The 17249-nt window shown below is 42.6% G+C and overlaps 1 long non-coding RNA gene across 2 annotated transcripts in view; it reads left to right on the top strand.

The window, feature by feature from the left end:
• Nucleotides 1-2162: 2162 nt before the first annotated feature.
• The window catches only part of LOC150046922 (uncharacterized), a 465336-nt gene continuing 450249 nt past the window's right edge, over nucleotides 2163-17249 (top strand). For both annotated transcript variants that reach the window (XR_016539488.1, XR_016539487.1), the window contains exon 1: nucleotides 2163-2214. This is a non-coding gene — a long non-coding RNA (uncharacterized LOC150046922). The remainder of the gene's footprint in view (nucleotides 2215-17249) is intronic.

The raw sequence follows: 17249 nt of genomic DNA, 5'->3' as shown, positions 1-17249 counted from the left end.
AGTGGGATTAAGTGATGTTTGCATGCCGAATGGTTGAACCACAGCCCCTACTCCCTGGCTCTTCATGAGAACATTAGTGGCTAGGATTATAACCTCTAGGCTGGAGACTACAGGATTTCTTTCTGATGAGGCTGATCATCCCCAGAGAGAAGGTCTATAGATACTGTTAGTTGGATCTCAATGAAACAACCAGGCCCTTTCTGAACACAGAGACTACAAGCATCACACAGAGCTTCCAACAGCTTTTTAATTTGTTGTATTTTTAGACATGAATAAGCAGACAAAAACTTCTCTGTGTGAGGAAGCATTACCATGATGACAGCAGGTGGGGAAAAACAAGCACAAGAAAAATGAACTCAGGCCGGGATTTTGGCCTAGTGGTTAAAGTGCTTGCCTAGCATACACGAAGACCCGGGTTCGATTCCTCGGTACCACATACATAGCAAAAAGCCAGAAGTGGTGCTGTGGCTCAAGGGGTAGAGTTCTAGCCTTGAGAAAAAAAGTCCAAGGACAGTGCTCAGGCCCTGAGCTCAAGCCCAGGACTGGCAAAAAAAAAAAAAAAGGAACTCAGAGTGAAGACACAGTGTAGAATGTAACTGGAAACATAAAAACAAAACAAAACTGAATTAAGGTACTCAGCTAAAGAAGATACTATATTTGTGAACTAGAATAGGATGCTGCTTAAAGGATTGTTCAGGACAAAGAGTGGCCTCCAATTACCCACACAATGATGGACTATGGCAGACATTTCTTATAATAGAATTAAACATTCCAGAGAGGAAAGTAGTGTAAACCACCAGCACTGGCCTTCCCCCAAACAAGTTGCTGGTGGCTCATGCCTGTAATCCTAGCTGCTCAAGAGGCTGAGATTAGAGGACTGAAGTTCAAAGCCAGCCCAGACAGGAAAGTTTATGAGACTCTTATCTCCAATTAAAAACCAGAAATGGCTTCTATGGTGCAAAGTGGTAGAGTGCTAGCCTTGAGCACAAAAGCTGAGAGACAGTTCCCAGGCCTTGAGTTCAAGCCCCAAGTCTGGCACAAAAATTAAATAAAATAAAATTCAAAGAAGCTCTGGAAACAATGAATGTTGAGTGAGGATAATTTGCAGGGTGGAATTGAATGCCTACATCATTGCCTAAACATAATGGTATAATTTGCCTTTCCTGGTTCTTTATCCAAAAACCATGGAATAATCTAAATAAGGAGACATTTAAAACCTAGGAATGATTCAGCTCCAGAAGGAAGTAAATAGAAATCTTGGAATGAGAGTGGAGGAATGACCTCATGTGTATTCTGAGCAGAAGACTCAAAATATTAATCCAGACTAATTTGGAGCAACATAATGGCCTTAGCTTTGTCTCCAGTGGGACGGATAGCATGGCTTACATGACCTGTTTAAGAAGTCGCCATCAGTGTGCATTGGTGCTGCTTTCCAGGCTTCTAGGCAGTGTGTTAAGCACTTCATAGGCATTTACTCATCGACTCCTGAAGTGGTGCTTCCTTTCTCCCCCTCTGCAGAGGAAGGCATTGAAGTTCAGAGAGGTCTAAGCATTTTGTTCAAGTCGTATTTTAATATCCCAGCCATGAGTCACCAGCACTCAGTGGACAGCGCTAGCTGTTACTTTAACAGCAGTGCAGCAGCCATTTTCCATCCTGGGGCGGATAGGGAGCAGCCCTGCCCTTCCGTGGGGCTGAGCTTTTGAAGGGAATCACCACAGGCGAGTGGTCCTCACGTAGGCCACCATCTTACAGTGCCACAGGGAGGAAACCACACGCAGGTGATCACAAGCACTTTGTCAGCTAAGCCCTGCCAGGTTCTTACACCATGACGCCTTCTTGGAGGAGGAGGTTTGTTTTCTCGACCCTTGAGAGAGTTCAAGGGCAGGGAAGCGTTGAAGGGAAGCGGAATATGTCTATGTGACCGTGAAAGGAAAAGCCGCCACAGGAAGTCATTCTCCATCGGAGGCGGGGTGGGGCTCACAGGGTTGTTGAGCGGAGTCTTCTCAGAGCGCTCCTCCCGCGCTTCGCCTCGATGGCTGCATGATGGCGTTGCGCCTGCGCGGCGCCAGCTCTTTCCATTGGTTGAGCGGGCACCCCGGGGCATTGTGGGAAGAAGCAGCCTTTGGGCGGCGACTTCCGGCGGGCGCTCTGTCACGAGGCCGCGTTCGTTCGAGCGGGAAGAGCTTGAGGCGCGACGGGAACCAGCAAGGCCAGGTTCGTGACCGTGTTCTCTTCTTCCCGGCCTCCCCTACAGTCGCCCCCCACTCTTTCTCTAGTTCTTCCCGCCATGTCGAGCCTCCTTCCTGTGCGTTTCTCCCATCACTCCGTCCGTGCTAGTCTTCCCCACCCAGAAGACCTCCTTTCCAGAGGTCCTCAGCGGGCCCCCTCTCTTCGCTTCCTCAGTGCGTTCCAGCTTTGCTGGTACGTTCTAAGTTCTGCTCAGGGGCTTTGCTCATTCAGAGCCTTCTGGGATTAGGACCCCACGCAGGCCTTGAGGTAGAATTCTGGCATTGTTTAAGCATAGGTTTCTGTCAGAAAGATTCCCACCACACCCCCCCCCCCCCCAACAAAAGCATAGTGATTTCAGATTTCGATAGACAACGTGCCCTCTTGCTCAGGTAATGAGGCAGGGAACATTAAATAAAATAACTAGCTTTAATACCCCTGCTTCCTTGAAAGTCCCCAAATTATATTAATCTCTTTGTCTTTCCAAGTAAATGATCCCTTTCCCTTTGGTTCATAATCACTGCTAACACTTTTAATATGGAATAAACAAAAGCCTGTCGCTTTTACAGGCAGATCTTTCATTATTATTATTATTGTTGTTGTTATTGAGTAACTGATATTACTTTTCATGGGTGCCTAGGGACTTCCCTGTAAATATCAAGTAGACATCTAGGAAAGCAATCCTTGTCTTGTAGTAACACTTACCAGCTAAGTTGTATTTTCAAGACAAGAAGTCTTTTCTAACATAAAGTGATAAATTAGAAGGAATTAACAGAGAAAACTGAAACTGCCTGTGAGTCCCAGTGGATCGAGCCCTGTTGGCTTGGAGGAGTCCATGATGCTGGAAACTACACCCCCGATCCTTCCCTCAAGAGAGGGAAGGAGTCTTCAGAAAGTCTTGGGGTCATTGTTTCATCAGACTTTTATCTTTGGTGTTGAACAACAGGACTGACTGATTGTGGTTTCACTGTTGCCCCGTGCTTCTTTGCCTTGGATTTTCAGTTTTGGAGCTGTCATCAGGCATTGCTTAACAACAGGGATGCATTCAGACAGCTGGGTTGTAAAGGTGATTTTCCTAGCTGGCACAGCAGAGTGATCTCTGGTTATAGCCAGGAGATGCAGTGAGTGCAGGCTGCATGAAGCTGCTGCTGCTATAACAGCATACTGCACACTGTTGTGCACTTGCCTGCTTATGTCAATAGAAGTATGCTCTAAAATAATGACAGTAGATGCATGTGCCAATTGCATGTCATTTGTTATCATCACTACCAAATTTCATGCCCCACACATCATCATCATCATCATTATTGTTGTTGTTTTAGTGACATTCTGGGACTTGAACTCAGGACCTGGCCGCTGTCTCTGAGCTTGTTTTGCTTTACCACTCGAACCGCAGCTCCACTTCCAGCCCCCCCTCCTTTTTTTTAGTAGTTTATTGGAGTTAAAATCCTCACAGACTTTCCTGCCCTGGCTATTTTTGAACCACAAGCCTCAGATCTCAGCCTGCTGAGTAGCTAGGATTGTAGGCTTCAGCCACTGGGTAGGTCCTATGCTTTTATATGAGTGGCAGCACAGTTGGCTTGTTTACATTATCCCCATTGACATGTGGGGATAATAATGTGTTGCAGGAGATGGTACCATAGATACCATGCCACTGGGCAATAGAAATCATTTTGCCCTTGGAATTCTATCATTATGTATGGCTCATTATTGATCACAGCATTCTTGTTAATGTGGCACATGATTATACCTGAGGTACTTACATATCAAGGCCTTATTTGTCTTTATAGGACTTAAATTTTCCATTTTTATATGGTATATTAATGAATGAACACTGTAAAGGATTTTAGGACCCAAGATCCTAAGTCTCATTTTTGAGATTCTTAGTCACATACTGGATTGGAATAACACTGCCTTCTCTTTCTTCCTTCTCTTCCCTCCCCTTCTCCTTCATCACTGTCACTGTCATCATCTTTTTTTCCAAATGAATAATGCTCACCTCTAACTTAAAAATTAACTTGTGGATGATTATTATAATTGGATCATGTTTCATTCCAGTAAAGCTTTCTGTTGTAGGTACTGATTTTTACTCTGGTGGTCTTTGAAAATATCCTGAATTTAGGCAATTAAGAAAAAAAGCCATAGCTGGACATTGGTGGCTCATGCTTGTTAATCCTAGCTACTCAGGAGGTTGAGATCTCAGGATCGCCCATTCAGAGTCAGTCTGGGGACAGTCAGACAATGACAGTCTGTGCAATTCCAAGGAGCCAGCAAAAAGCTGGAAGTAGAGTTGTCACCTGAAGTGATAAAGTGTCAGCTTTAAGTAAAAATGCTAAGGGAGAGTCCCCTGGACCTGAGTTCAAGCTTGAGTACTGACCCCCTGCCCCCCAAAAAAAGAAAGGAAGAGAAGAAAGATAAAAAAAAGACCATACTGGATGTGATGGCTCATCTCTAATCCTGGCTACTCAAAAGGCAGAGATTGAGAGGATGGCAGTTTGAAGTCAGCCTAGGAAAACTGATGCCACTTAATATGGGCATCAACAAAAATAGGTGTGTGTGTGTGTGTGTGTGTGTGGTTGTTCCTGCTTGTCATTCCAACTAAAAGTAGGAGAGCCAAGACTTTAGCCAAGAAATCATTAAAGGCTGGGGATATTGCTCAAGTGAGAGAGTACTTGTCTAGCAAACTCAAGGCTCTTGGTTCAGACCCCTGTACTATCAAAAGGGAAACGAAGACAACCCTACTCTCAAGATGTAGTTTTCCACATGTTAAGAACTTGGTGGTCATGTGTGGCTGTGTTTGGAATCTGAGACTAGAGTTGCTGTGTCTTTCTCTATGTGGCTGTCTTGTGGAGATTCTTGTAGGATGTCACACGGGACTTGAACTTTGGGCCCCGGTATTGTCCCTGAGCTCTTCAGCTCAAGGTTACTGCCCTACCCATTTAGCTACAGTGCCACTTCCAGTTTTCTGGTGATGCATTGGAGATAAGAGTCTCACAGACTGTTTAGTGCCCTGGCTGGCTTTGAATCACGATCTTCAGATCTCAGCCTCTTGAGTAGCTAGGATTTCAGTCGTGAGCCTGTTTTATAGAATGTATTCATGTTTCCTTCCCAGAACTTGCTGGTACCTTTTTCTTTTCTTTTTCACTCCCTGCAGTGAAATCTCCTCTTAGAAACTTTACAGTGAATATTTCATGGAAGAAGCAGGACCTAAATGCTTCCTTCTCATCTTAAAGGGGCCCTGACTTTTCTGGAGCTTATGTTTGAATTGTTGACCCTTATTTTTGTAGGGACATGCTGTCTAGTATTAGTTTAAAAAAACAGGCATTCCATCCTGCATTGCCATTTTACTATCTTCTTCTCCTGGATTTTTAGATGAAAGTTAGTTTTCAGAAGACAAGAACAAGAGGTTTGAGGTCTTTATAAATTCTTTCGTCTTTAGCACAGCATAAAGGCAGACTCACAGGGGGGCCATCCTCACAGTGGGTAGTGGCCTCAGTTATCAAGTGCTTCCTTTCCTAAGTGTAAGTTTTGGAAATCGTTAAGCCAAGCTGAAGACTGGAGGGTACACAGTGCTGCTTCCATTCATGCAAGCATTGTGATCCAAAGACTGCATCTGGAGAATGTATTTTTGCAGAGAATTTTCACCATTCATTTAACACTCAGAACAACTTCTGTAACCAAAGGAAGATGATTAACAGAGAGCAACGGGAAATTAAACAGAGCAGGAGCCTGACCTGCCAGGTGTGACTGAACGAATGCATGTGCAGAGAGAGGAATGACCAGGCTAGAGTCAGAAAGGCAGCTGATTTTTTTTTTAAATTTTGAGTGTGCATTTTTGAGACAGGATCTCACTCACTATGTAATCTGGGCCCATCTTGAACTCGTGATCTTCCTGCCTCTGCCTTCTGAGTGCTAGGATTACAGACATGCTCTACTACACCCAGCTAGGACTCTTCCACTTTGCATTGAAGGCTGATTATCAAACACTCCCTCAGCAGTAAAGGGTAGTGGTAAGAACTGTGTGTCTTATCCCAGGCCTGCTACCTGGCCATAGTTGGTGAACCCACCTTCCCTCTTCTGTATGTGCTTTTCCCTACATCTACTCTCTTCCCTGGATGGGAGCTTCCAGAATTCCCTCAGCACTACTCTGCAGTTGGCTTTGCTATTTTGTAGCATTCCTTCTCTTTCAGTCCCATTCAGGGTGCATTGGAGTTCTTCCAGCTATACGAAAAATCAATCAATATCTCCCTGTTGCTATTTGTGCTCCTTGAAAACCCAAGGCCCTAACCTCTTTGAGCCTCAGTTTCCTTACCTGAAAAATGGACAGAAATGGTCCCATAGCCATCAGAGGTATGAGAATAAGAGTAACTGTGGCACGGGGTAACTATAAACCTGTCATCAGGTATCATCATTGGTAAGACATCCACAGAGAGCGAAAGCTTGTCCTTGCATGGGAATGCAAATCTATTCCATTAACTACACCAGCTTTAAGTTGAACTCGGCTTTCTAGATGAAGTTGGTTGGTACAGAGTGTGTCAGGGATCTCCTTGTCCCCTGTGTACTGGTTAGGAAAATCACATCAGAGTCACAGCCAGGGGATGGGGAATGGGGGAATCAATGCTTCTTCCAAAGGTCAGCTATGCTGGACCCTGTGGAGTCCAGGAATGCAGGAAGAAAAGGAAGTGTAATTCCTCCTCTGGAGGCTGCTGGCTCTTCCAGGAGGAAGAGAGTGGCACAGATCAATTGTATAATATACAAGGATGCAAATCTGACCATGTTGGGCCTTAAAAGAAAAGGAAAGGCAAAGCAAGATAGCACTCTATCATCCAGCCAGCCCTGCTGATTGTCTGTATGGACAGCTGGCACACCTTAAGAAGTGAGAACGCTCAGACCTCAGACGGGAATGTAATAAGGCTGGGGGAAAGAGGCAGCATGAAAGGGATGACCTTTATTTGCAATCATGGCTGAGATTTACAGTTTATTACTGATAGCTTTTATAAAGAGCCATTCAGTTCAGAGGTGAGAGGTTTGTCATCTGGAAAGGCAATTAACTTTACCTTATCCCAATCCCCCCGGTCTTAGTGTGCGAACAGTTTTGGAGGGCTCTGGCAATATCATGACTCCCCTCGAATTTCATTTCTGTCTAGTGCATCCCCAGGTCCTCCCTGGCATTAACACAGTTGCATATTTTTACTAGTATTATTTTTCTCTTATTGATACTGCCTGTCATTGATAGCTAGAAGGCACTTGGTGTAACGTTTGTGTGTGTGTGTGTGTGTGTGTGTGTGTGTGTGTGTGTGTGTGTGTGTGATCTAAATTATTTGATTTCTGACAGAGGAAACCTCAAAGCAAGAAAGCCCTTTTAAACCATAGCGGTCAAGCATCGTGCATACTACCAAGGCATGCTGTGCTAAGGTTTCTGAAATTAGTTATGGGGATGAAGAGGCTGGGCAATAGCAGGCTTGTTTGACATCAGGGTAGGGCCATTGGAATTTAGGCCGTGTACCCTGCACATGTTACGGACACACTATACGAAGTGAGACCCTGCTCTCTCCTCACTGAGCCCACACAAGACTCACGAGCGCTCCACACTGATTTGAAACATGAAAAAAAAATGGAAGCGATTTTAGCACCCCTGCTGCGTGTGTACGTGCAGTCCCCAAAGGTCTATTTTTGTTTCACAGGTTCAGTTTTATGACCCTCTCTTGTCTGTTAAGTCAAGTCTGCAGGAATTTAAGAGCCAGACACAAAAGCAAGAATTTAGTATTTTTTTTTGCCAGTTGGTTTGGGTTATTTGAAATACAGCCTAGTATATTTTCCACACTAGGCTGCCGCCAGATAGATCAGAGAACGGAAGTGACTTGAGCAGCCTACATCCTCAGATTTTTTTTTCTTTCAATCTCTGCAGAACTGAAGGAGAGGAGCAGGAATCTGTTGGGGACTCCATCCCTTAGTGACACATTGTCTGGGTCTCCAGTAAATTCCTCTTGTCTCCAGAAAGCTCCTACACCTGCCTAATAAAACCCTCAAATGGAAGGAACATATATATATATGTTCACAAATTTTCTAAGGCTTTATCTCAAAACTATTTCCTCTGGGGTAAGGTAGAGCCAAATAATTACTACCCCTACGTTTTTCATCCTGGTTTTATTGTGACTATTATTTTCATCAGTGTTAGAGGTTAATATCCCTATTTTTCCCCTCCACTGCCTAAATATAACGGGGATCAGCACACAGTCAAACCAGGTATTGCCTCTGAAACAGGTTCAGATTCGCCCATCTGAAATGACGACTGAGGCCCTGGGGTAAAAATTACCCTGCTTCTCTCCCTTTCTCCCCCTTTCTCCCTTTCTCCCGTTTTCTCCCCCACCTTCCTCTTCCCCCCTTCTCCCTAACTTTCTCTCCTTCTCTTTCCTTTTTTAACAATTGAGAGACATCAGGTTAAAAGATTGAGGAGGTCAGTCAAGCATGAAACACGTTTCTATAATGTATTCTATAACAATAGAATGGCATCACTGAGAAGAAAGGCATCCAAGGGCCATCTTTAATAGGAAGAAGAGGAAGCACAGACATCTCAGTTATTTCTCCTGACAGAACTCTGGAGCCCAAGTAGGGTGGAATGGGTGTTCAACTTAGGGGCCATATTAACCTTGAGAAAGTTATTCTCTACTGCCCTGGCCCCTTTCAAATAAACCTTTGCAAATCTCATGTTTTAAGTTACGTTTGTGCCCCAATGGAATGGAATGGGAGGAGGCTAGGGTGAAAGGAAGGGTCATTGAGAGTTTGTAGAGGAGCCCAGTGAGACCACACCTTGGCTTACACTGGGTACTGACAAGGAGAGGGGAAAGGGAAATGGCATGAGATGGATTTTGGAGGTGGCACTAAACATACTTTGTACTGAATATGACTAGGAGTAAGTAGTATTTGAGAGAAGGCGAGAGATCTTCAGGCCTCAAGAAACCTGATTTAGTCCTATCTGTCTTCTTTCTTCTCTCTCTCTAGCCATGTTAGTCATCTTTAAGTTTTTCAAACATAGCAACCCCATTGTACATAGGAAAACATACACATATGAGAATGTATATGTATGTATATAAAATTGCAGATGTTATATGCATGTATATGTGTATAAATGTGTGTGTGTGTGTGTGTGTATACATACCTGTAGTACTAGCCCCTCAAGAGGTTAAGCTTTGAGGATCTCAGTTTGAAGCTAGCTTGGGCAAGAATTCTGTGACACTCTTTTCTCCAGTTAACCACTCAAAAACCAGATGTAGAGCTATGACTCAAGTAGTAAATAGAGTACTAGCCTTGAGCACAAAAATTCAGGGGCAGCACCCAGGCCCTAAGTTCGAGCCCAGCCCTAGGACTGCCATGCATGTGTGCATGTGCATGCACAGAGTTTGAACCCAGTGACTGGTTGAATTTCATCAATGAGAAATAGGTGCTGTGGGGCCACAGTGAAGTACAACTGTGAGAAACACAGTTTTGCATTCATCTAGGACTGAATCTAAACAAGAAAAGGACTGGCTAGGCACAGAGCTGGTAAGGCTGAAATATACCCAGGACAAAGAATTATCAATCAACTAAATAAACAAGACTTGCACACCAGTACCCATTACTCTTCTCAGATTGGAGGGTATGGAGTCAGAGGGTGGAGAGCGGGGAATTGTTTCATGCTGCCTATCCCCAGATTCTAGCCTATCTGGAAAGCTAGCTGTGGTTCACATCCCTTCCCCCTTCTATTTAAAAAGGGAAATAAAATGTAGAGGAAAGAAGGAAAAGTCACAAAAATGATATGAATGTTGGGAAGGGCCCACTTGAGTGGACTGACAGAAGAAGTAGTTTATATCCACCCAGAAGACAGAGGGGGAGTGACTACAGTCTATAAGTACCTTCATGGTAACCATAGAATTAAGAGTGTGGGATTAGTCACTTCCAGAATGACTAAGAAAGGAAAAAGGATGGTAGCCATTAGTAAAAATGTCTTTGAAGCAGAAAGGACTGGACAGTGGACAAAGCTCTCAGAGGAAGGAAACCAAGTGCTGTCCCTACCCTCAGAAGCTGTTCGAATGAGATGGTAATGGAAATAAAAGGAGCATTGGGCTAGAGACTTACTATGTCCTGTGAAATAATTGGTCTGATAGGGCTGGAAATCTGCCTTTGGCTGTGGCCCATGTAGGAAGCCTCAAAGAAAGGTAAATCGGCTGCTCAGTATTTCTCCAGACATGCCCAAGTGAGGCAAATGAGGAGGTGACCCTCCAGACAGTTGCTTTAAATAGGCTGGAGTTTGAAGTGTCACACAGTGCCTTTCTCATCGAGGAGCTCCTCGTCTCTATTCTTGGGTTTTCTGAATAGCTCTGCTGTAGGAACTGAGCTGAGGGGAGTTAGGGGGCCTGTACCCAGGACATGGTGGCCAAGGTTTCTTGCTCATGGAGAAAGTCCAGCTGGAACCTTCCAGAATGAATCCTGGCCTTGCTTAATCTACATAGACTAAGCAAAGCTGTGGCGACTCTAATAGTGATCCTCAAACACTTGCATTCAACCCACATTTTTTCTCCTCTCACCTGTCTTGAGACTTTATGAATTAGTCTCCTCTTCAGTCCTCCTGACATCAACTTATCTACCAGTTTTCCCTCCTGCCCTCCCTTACTTTTAGAGTTCATTTTCAACATAGTGTCTAGTGAGTATCACTAGACACTGGATTTGTTACCCTTTGCCCCAATATTTCCGTGCCCCCCACCCACCTCCAAACAGATAAACATATAAAAGGTACAGAGAATAAGACAACAGCAACAATGAAAACAACTCGTTTCCATTTCTTGGAGTTCATTTTGATAGATATTATTTTATATGATCCTTTGCACAAGATACGGAATCAACCCAGATACTCTTCAGTGGATGAGTGGATTAAAAAAAGATATTATATATTATATACAAAATGGAATTCTAGTTCTTCATCAGAAAGAATGGTTTTGTATCATTCCTAAGGAAACGGAAAGACTTAGAAAAAATAGCATTAAGTGAAATAAGCCAGACCCAAATAAACACATGCTGCATGATTTCTCTCACTTATGGTATCTAGAATGTGTCCATAAATCTACAGGTAACACATTAGATGGTAAAAGACAAAACATACATCGGGACATGATACATTATTAGGTTTCTGGACATTCACACAGTGAGACTAAGGGAGAATATTCTTAGAAGAGGATCATAAAGGCTCAATGGCTGTGCAAGTATAACCACATAAAATGATATTTGTTGAAATGAACTACTTCTTTTTTTTTTTTGCCAGTCTTGGGCTTGGGCTCAGGGCCTGAGCACTGTCCTTGGACTTTTTCAAGGCTAGAGCTCTACCACTTGAGCCTCAGCACCACTTCCAGCTTTTTTCTATGTATGTGGTACCGAGGAATTGAACCCGGGTATTTGTGCATGCTAGGCAAGCACTCTACCACTAGGCCAAACTCCCGGCCCTGAAATGTACTACTTCCTAATCGCACATCTTCATCTCCTTTTTTAACTGCATTGGTTCAAGATAGCAGTATTATAGTTTGCTTTTAAGTGATCTTTTTTATTTTTTGTCAGTTGTGGGGCTTAAACTCTGGGCCTGGATGCTGTCCCTGAGCTCTTCATTTCAAGGCTACCGCCCTACTCCTAGAGCCACAGCCCCACTTCCCATTTTCTAGTGGTTAATTGGAAGAGTCTCAGGTTCTTTAGCACCCAGGCAGGCTTTAAACCATGATCCTTAGATTTCAACCTCCTGGGTAGCTAGGATTACAGACGTGAGCCACTGTGCCTGGCATAAGTGATCATTCTTATATCTTAGTGACTTGAATAACTTTTATGTGAGAGATGGCCACTATTTTTTTTTAATGCCAGTCGTGGGGCTTGAACTCAGGGCTGAGCACTGTCCTTGGACTTTTTCTCAAGGCTAATGCTCTACAACTTGAGTCACAGCACCACTTCCAGCTTTTTTCTATGAGTGTGGTACCGAGGAATCGAGCCTGGGTCTTTGTGCATGCTAGGCAAGCACTCTGCCACTAGGCCAAACTCCTGGCCCCAGATGGCAATTGTTACCTAAATGTCCCATTTGGAATTGATATTATTATTTTTTTTCGAAAAGTGGTATGCTTACTGTCCTTCTTTCTCTGTCCATGTACACAGTAGCATAATCTTATAGTTCTGGTGGTTTGAAGTCCAATTTCAGTCTCATCTTCTTTCTAACCTTGGTTCTTTAGCTGTTCTCTTCTATTTTAGAAGGACACTTGGGATTATATTGGGCCTAGAGTAAGCATGATAAAGAAATTTCTACATCCATAGGTCATCTGAGGATGAGCCACTTCCTTCTTCAAGTTTAATTCTTCTTTGCCACACAGCATGGAAATAGTTACTGTCTGAGGGATTCGAGTGTGGATGTATTTGGGGGACTACTGTCCTGCCATAAATCAGAACATCTCAGAGAAATGATGGTTTTGCTTTCATACACCAGAAAAAGCCTTTGATCAAATAGGGAAGCCATAGCTTATCTTTGGAGCTTGGGGAAAAGGGTTCTTTGGACCACCTGGGGCCAAGTAAAAGGTTCAAGAAGCCGTGATTCAAAGGGCTGGGGCCATGAGCAACAGTCCTGGTACTCTATCACACCTGAAAACTCTGCATGTATTTATAAGATAACTTACTTGTGGGCGTATCAGAAAATCTGCAGCAAAAATGCTTTCCCTTTTTAAATATCTTTTAACTCTAGTAATAAGTCATTTAGATGCTTGAAACGGTAGAAATTCTCTTTTGCCATAAAAAAAGTCCATAATGGGTTTCTGATTGTCACTAGTTTTCAGTATTTATAGAAAACCAAATAATGGCCTAATCTGGAACTCCTGAGTATAAATATAAATACGTACACCCATTGAAATTTGAATAAGAGTGGTGGCATGGTGCTATTAATCCTGTAAGCATTTGATGAATTTGTGTAATATACTGTACATTATAAACTAACAGAACGCTATTATGAAGTGTCATTATGACATTTTCTAGGTCATATTTTCAATCAATCTAAAAAGAGCTCATTAGGGGCCCAGCAGCTTGAGATGGTCTGCTAGGTGGCTCACAGATTTGCTTAAATTCTCCTGAAGTTTATGATCTAAGACAGATGGGACCCAGCATGTGACTGGAGAAATGGCTTCTAGCACAGATTCTGTTTTAAATATCTGTGCAACATTGAGCGGGGGGATAGTGTTTCATAATCCTGGCTTTAGATCTCTAAACTACCAAGTGGAAAGGTTTGCTGAGACTCTTCATCTAAGGTCAATGTCAAGGTTGCTTGACTTAGCCAATAAAAATGCAAACTGCCTAATTCAATCTGAATTTCAGATAACTAATGAGTACACATTTTTAGACCATGTCACAAATATGACATGTGGCATATCTGAAGTGAACATTTATTTATCATTCATCTAGACTTCAAGTTTTACTAGGCATTTCATATTTTATATTTGGCCAATAGAGTGATTTCTGGTCTCTCTCCCCTTCCTTCCACTGTAAGAGGCAGGCTTCCTCACGTGAAGGAATTTGGCATTCTATTTCTCTTCATACTACTGCTCCAGCTGGCCACAGCCAAACATGTAGCATTGGCCTTCATGATAAATTTCCATGCTCCTTGAATATTGGTGGACTGGAAGCGATATCGCTGGCATCTCAAATCTGTCCTTATCATTCCATTTTAAAATTCAATCAGTCTATAATCTTTGAACTTTATGAATGTGTGTACTTCAATTATACATATGTGTTCACATGCATAATTATATGTTCATAGAAATAACCTGTGTGCATTAATACCAACAAGCTCAAGGAAGAATTAAGATGATGCTCCATTCTTCTCTTTCAGCTAGAAGGTAATAGCTTGAAACAGAATGCAGGATCTTGGATGTAAATTGGATTTGAGAACCATTCCCACCAAAGGGTTGTGCTTAGTAAAAGCATAGAAATAATAGAACATTGATAGAAGTTGTATTTATGAGGTATTCTGCTGAATTCTTCATTGTTCCCCTGTTTCTGTTTGACCCCCACATGCCTTCTTCATCCTGCTTTGTGCCCCAGGAGACCAAGCAGTATGAACCATATCCTTGGAATCCTTGTTTCTGATTTCTGGCTGTATTTGGCAGATAGGAGAGGTGCACCATGAAGGAACTGGAAAGTGGGAGGAGGGTTAGGCTGGGCCATAGAAAATAGCCTAGGGTCAGCTGCATCCATTTTACTAAAGGCTCTGGATCCTTTCTTCTGCCCTTCCCAAGCCATAGGAATGACTCCTGCTCTGGGAATCCTTCAGGTAGAGAGGTATTAATGGCTCCCTGCAGTTGCCAATGGTAAAGTACCCCATCTCTTGGTTTCCTCAACTCTTTCTCATATTTATAATTCACGTCTTTATTACAGCACCTTCATTGGCTCCCTATGAACGTGTCATCCATTTCCTGCTAGGATTCTGACAGTACTCTTTGCTGGTTGTATGGGATTCAGGGAGGCTAAAATCTCTCCTCTAAGTTCACATGTCTTGTAAGAGCCCTGTGAGTTAGATCTGGGCAGAACTGGAACTGAAGCACAGTGTCTGAACAGGAAGAGGAAAGAAATAGTAGAGAAGGGGGCATATGTAGGTAGATCCATAGGGAATCTGGTGATGCACTTGGAAATATGTAATTTAATTTTCTTATTTGCCCTGGAAAATATTGCTTGGAAATATGCCTATCTATTTTCTCTTTCCATTTTGAGAAAGTCTGAATAGGAATTCATACATGCTTACTTTTAGTCTTTCAGAAATCTGAGAAACCAAGTACCAAAATTTAAAAAAAAGCAGTAGGAATAATCTCCAAATTTTGTGATTCTGATCTAGTACTCTCACTTTTTTTTTTTTTAGCTCAGATCATTTTAGCTTGTAAAATGAAGGTATTCTTGATTCTCGGTAAAACGCCATTGTTCCTATTCAGGAGAATGATAGGCTTAATACCATACACTTTGTCTATCTGGGATAATTTAGGGATAGCTTGGAATTAGGTCCCATTTCCTGGATCAGAAGTTACCACAGCTTCCTTTGCTGCTAACTTACCTTCACAGAGAGAGTGAGAACTCTTGGGAACTTCTGCTGCATGTGACCTTGAATGACTGATGCTAGCCAGTGTACTTCCTCTCATTCTTTTCTTATGCATTCTGGACTCATCCCACTTCCTCTTCACAGCTTCAGGTTGCCTCATGCACAAGGTCTTCTTGACTTATGTCATCTTGTAAGTTTTTCCTTTATCCCTTTTAATGCCTGCTGGTGGGGTCATGGTCTATCGTGGCCACAGAGGCACAGTGATGCTGAAAAAGCAGAAATGTGAAAGGAAGGTAAAGTGGGATGATGCTCATCCTTATTCCTAGATGGAGAAGAAAGGGGCTAGTGGTCCCCAAAGATCCAGCATGTCGTGAAAAGATTGTGATCAGTATATGGACAGTCACCCTGATGTATTGAGCCATTTATTTCTGCAAATTTTTTTAAATTTTAAAATTATATTACAATGAGACAAAAGATTACTAAGGATAGGCAGATTTCCATAACAAATAAAGTTATTGTTACATGCCTGTATTTTAGCTAATTTTATAAACCTAGAGTCTGTTTGTTCGATCATTCTAGGGAACTATAATGATATGGAAAGGAAATGTTTTCTCAATAGAAAGTTTTCTAAGGAGGTGCACAAATTGAAGAGATTGTCCTGGAGCCTAGATAGGTCAGTGATTTTAATTCCAATTCCCCACTTCCTTTACCCCGCCCCGAGTACCATACAGACATGGACTGAGGATAGTTCTTTAATTTTATTCTAAACACTATTTGCAAGATTTAGTTACAGAGACCTCTTTTTTGGTATTTGGTATTTGAACTCAGAGCTTGGCACTTGCTAAGCAAATGCTTTATTACTGAGCCATGCCTTAAGCCATTTTTGCATTGGTTATTTTTATGATATGATCTTGCTTCCTGCCTAGGCATATACCTGGCCTGGGATTCACCTATGTTGAGGCTTTCTGTCCTAGATAAGATGACAAGCATGTGCAAATATGTCCAGCATCTTTCCATTGAGATGCAGTCTTGTGGACTTTTTCTGCCTGACTGGCCTAGACCCATAATACTCCTAGTCTCAGCATCCCATATAGCTTACAATAATAGATAACCGCATGCTACTATGCCTAGCTGCTGATTGAGAAGGGGCTTAAAAACTTGCTGCAGACCATGATCTTTCCCTTCTCAGCCTCTTAAATAGCTAGGATGACAGGCACGAGCCACCTGTATCTAACTCCATCATAATCAATTTTGGCATTTTCTGTTGCATGGCCAATGTTTAAAGTAGAGCCATAGGAATCCTATTCCATGTATTCATTTCAATCCAGAAAAAACAGAGTACCTCTACATGCCACTGATCTGCTTTTCCAGAGAGTTTGACCAAAATGAAACCCATTACTCTTCTTCAGAAAACTCAAGCTAGACCAGTTCTTTTCTGTCCTGTGTAGACTGACTATTTTGTGTAGTATTTTCCTAAGTTAGTTTGGACTGGCTCCTGGCCTGGATCATTAGTGGAATGAAAATGCTAGTCCTACTGTGGTGTTTAAAGGACTAAATTCTTTGAGAAGGAAGAGCAAAGGAAGATCTATCAGTGAAAAAAGAAGAAAGAAAGAGGGAAAGGAAAAAAGAGAAAGGAAGGAAGGAAGAAAGGAAGAACTTGGGTAATTCCCTTCAAGAGAATGAGAGTGAAGAACTTTGAGGCTGAAATTTGCAGGCCAGGTTTCCTGATCCAGCACTGAGATTATTTTGAACCAGCACAGTGTTGACATCTATAGACTACAAACCAGAATGTTTAAAACCCCTCTTTTGGGGTTTCGAGAGAAATAGTGTTCATGTACTTAAGGCCAGTCAAGTCCCTGTGTTTGCCTGTTGTTACCAGTGATCTGTGCAGTGTCGAGTGTTTGCTGTTGGGAATTTTCCCCATGCACTTTGGTTGTTCCTTCCAAGC

Source organism: Megascapheus bottae, chromosome 24, assembly GCF_031878675.1.
Source record: "Megascapheus bottae isolate mThoBot1 chromosome 24, mThoBot2.hap1, whole genome shotgun sequence".
NCBI classification, from domain to species: domain Eukaryota; kingdom Metazoa; phylum Chordata; class Mammalia; order Rodentia; family Geomyidae; genus Megascapheus; species Megascapheus bottae.
Note: the sequence above shows the minus strand (reverse complement) of the source record. Positions and strands in the feature narration are given on the sequence as shown.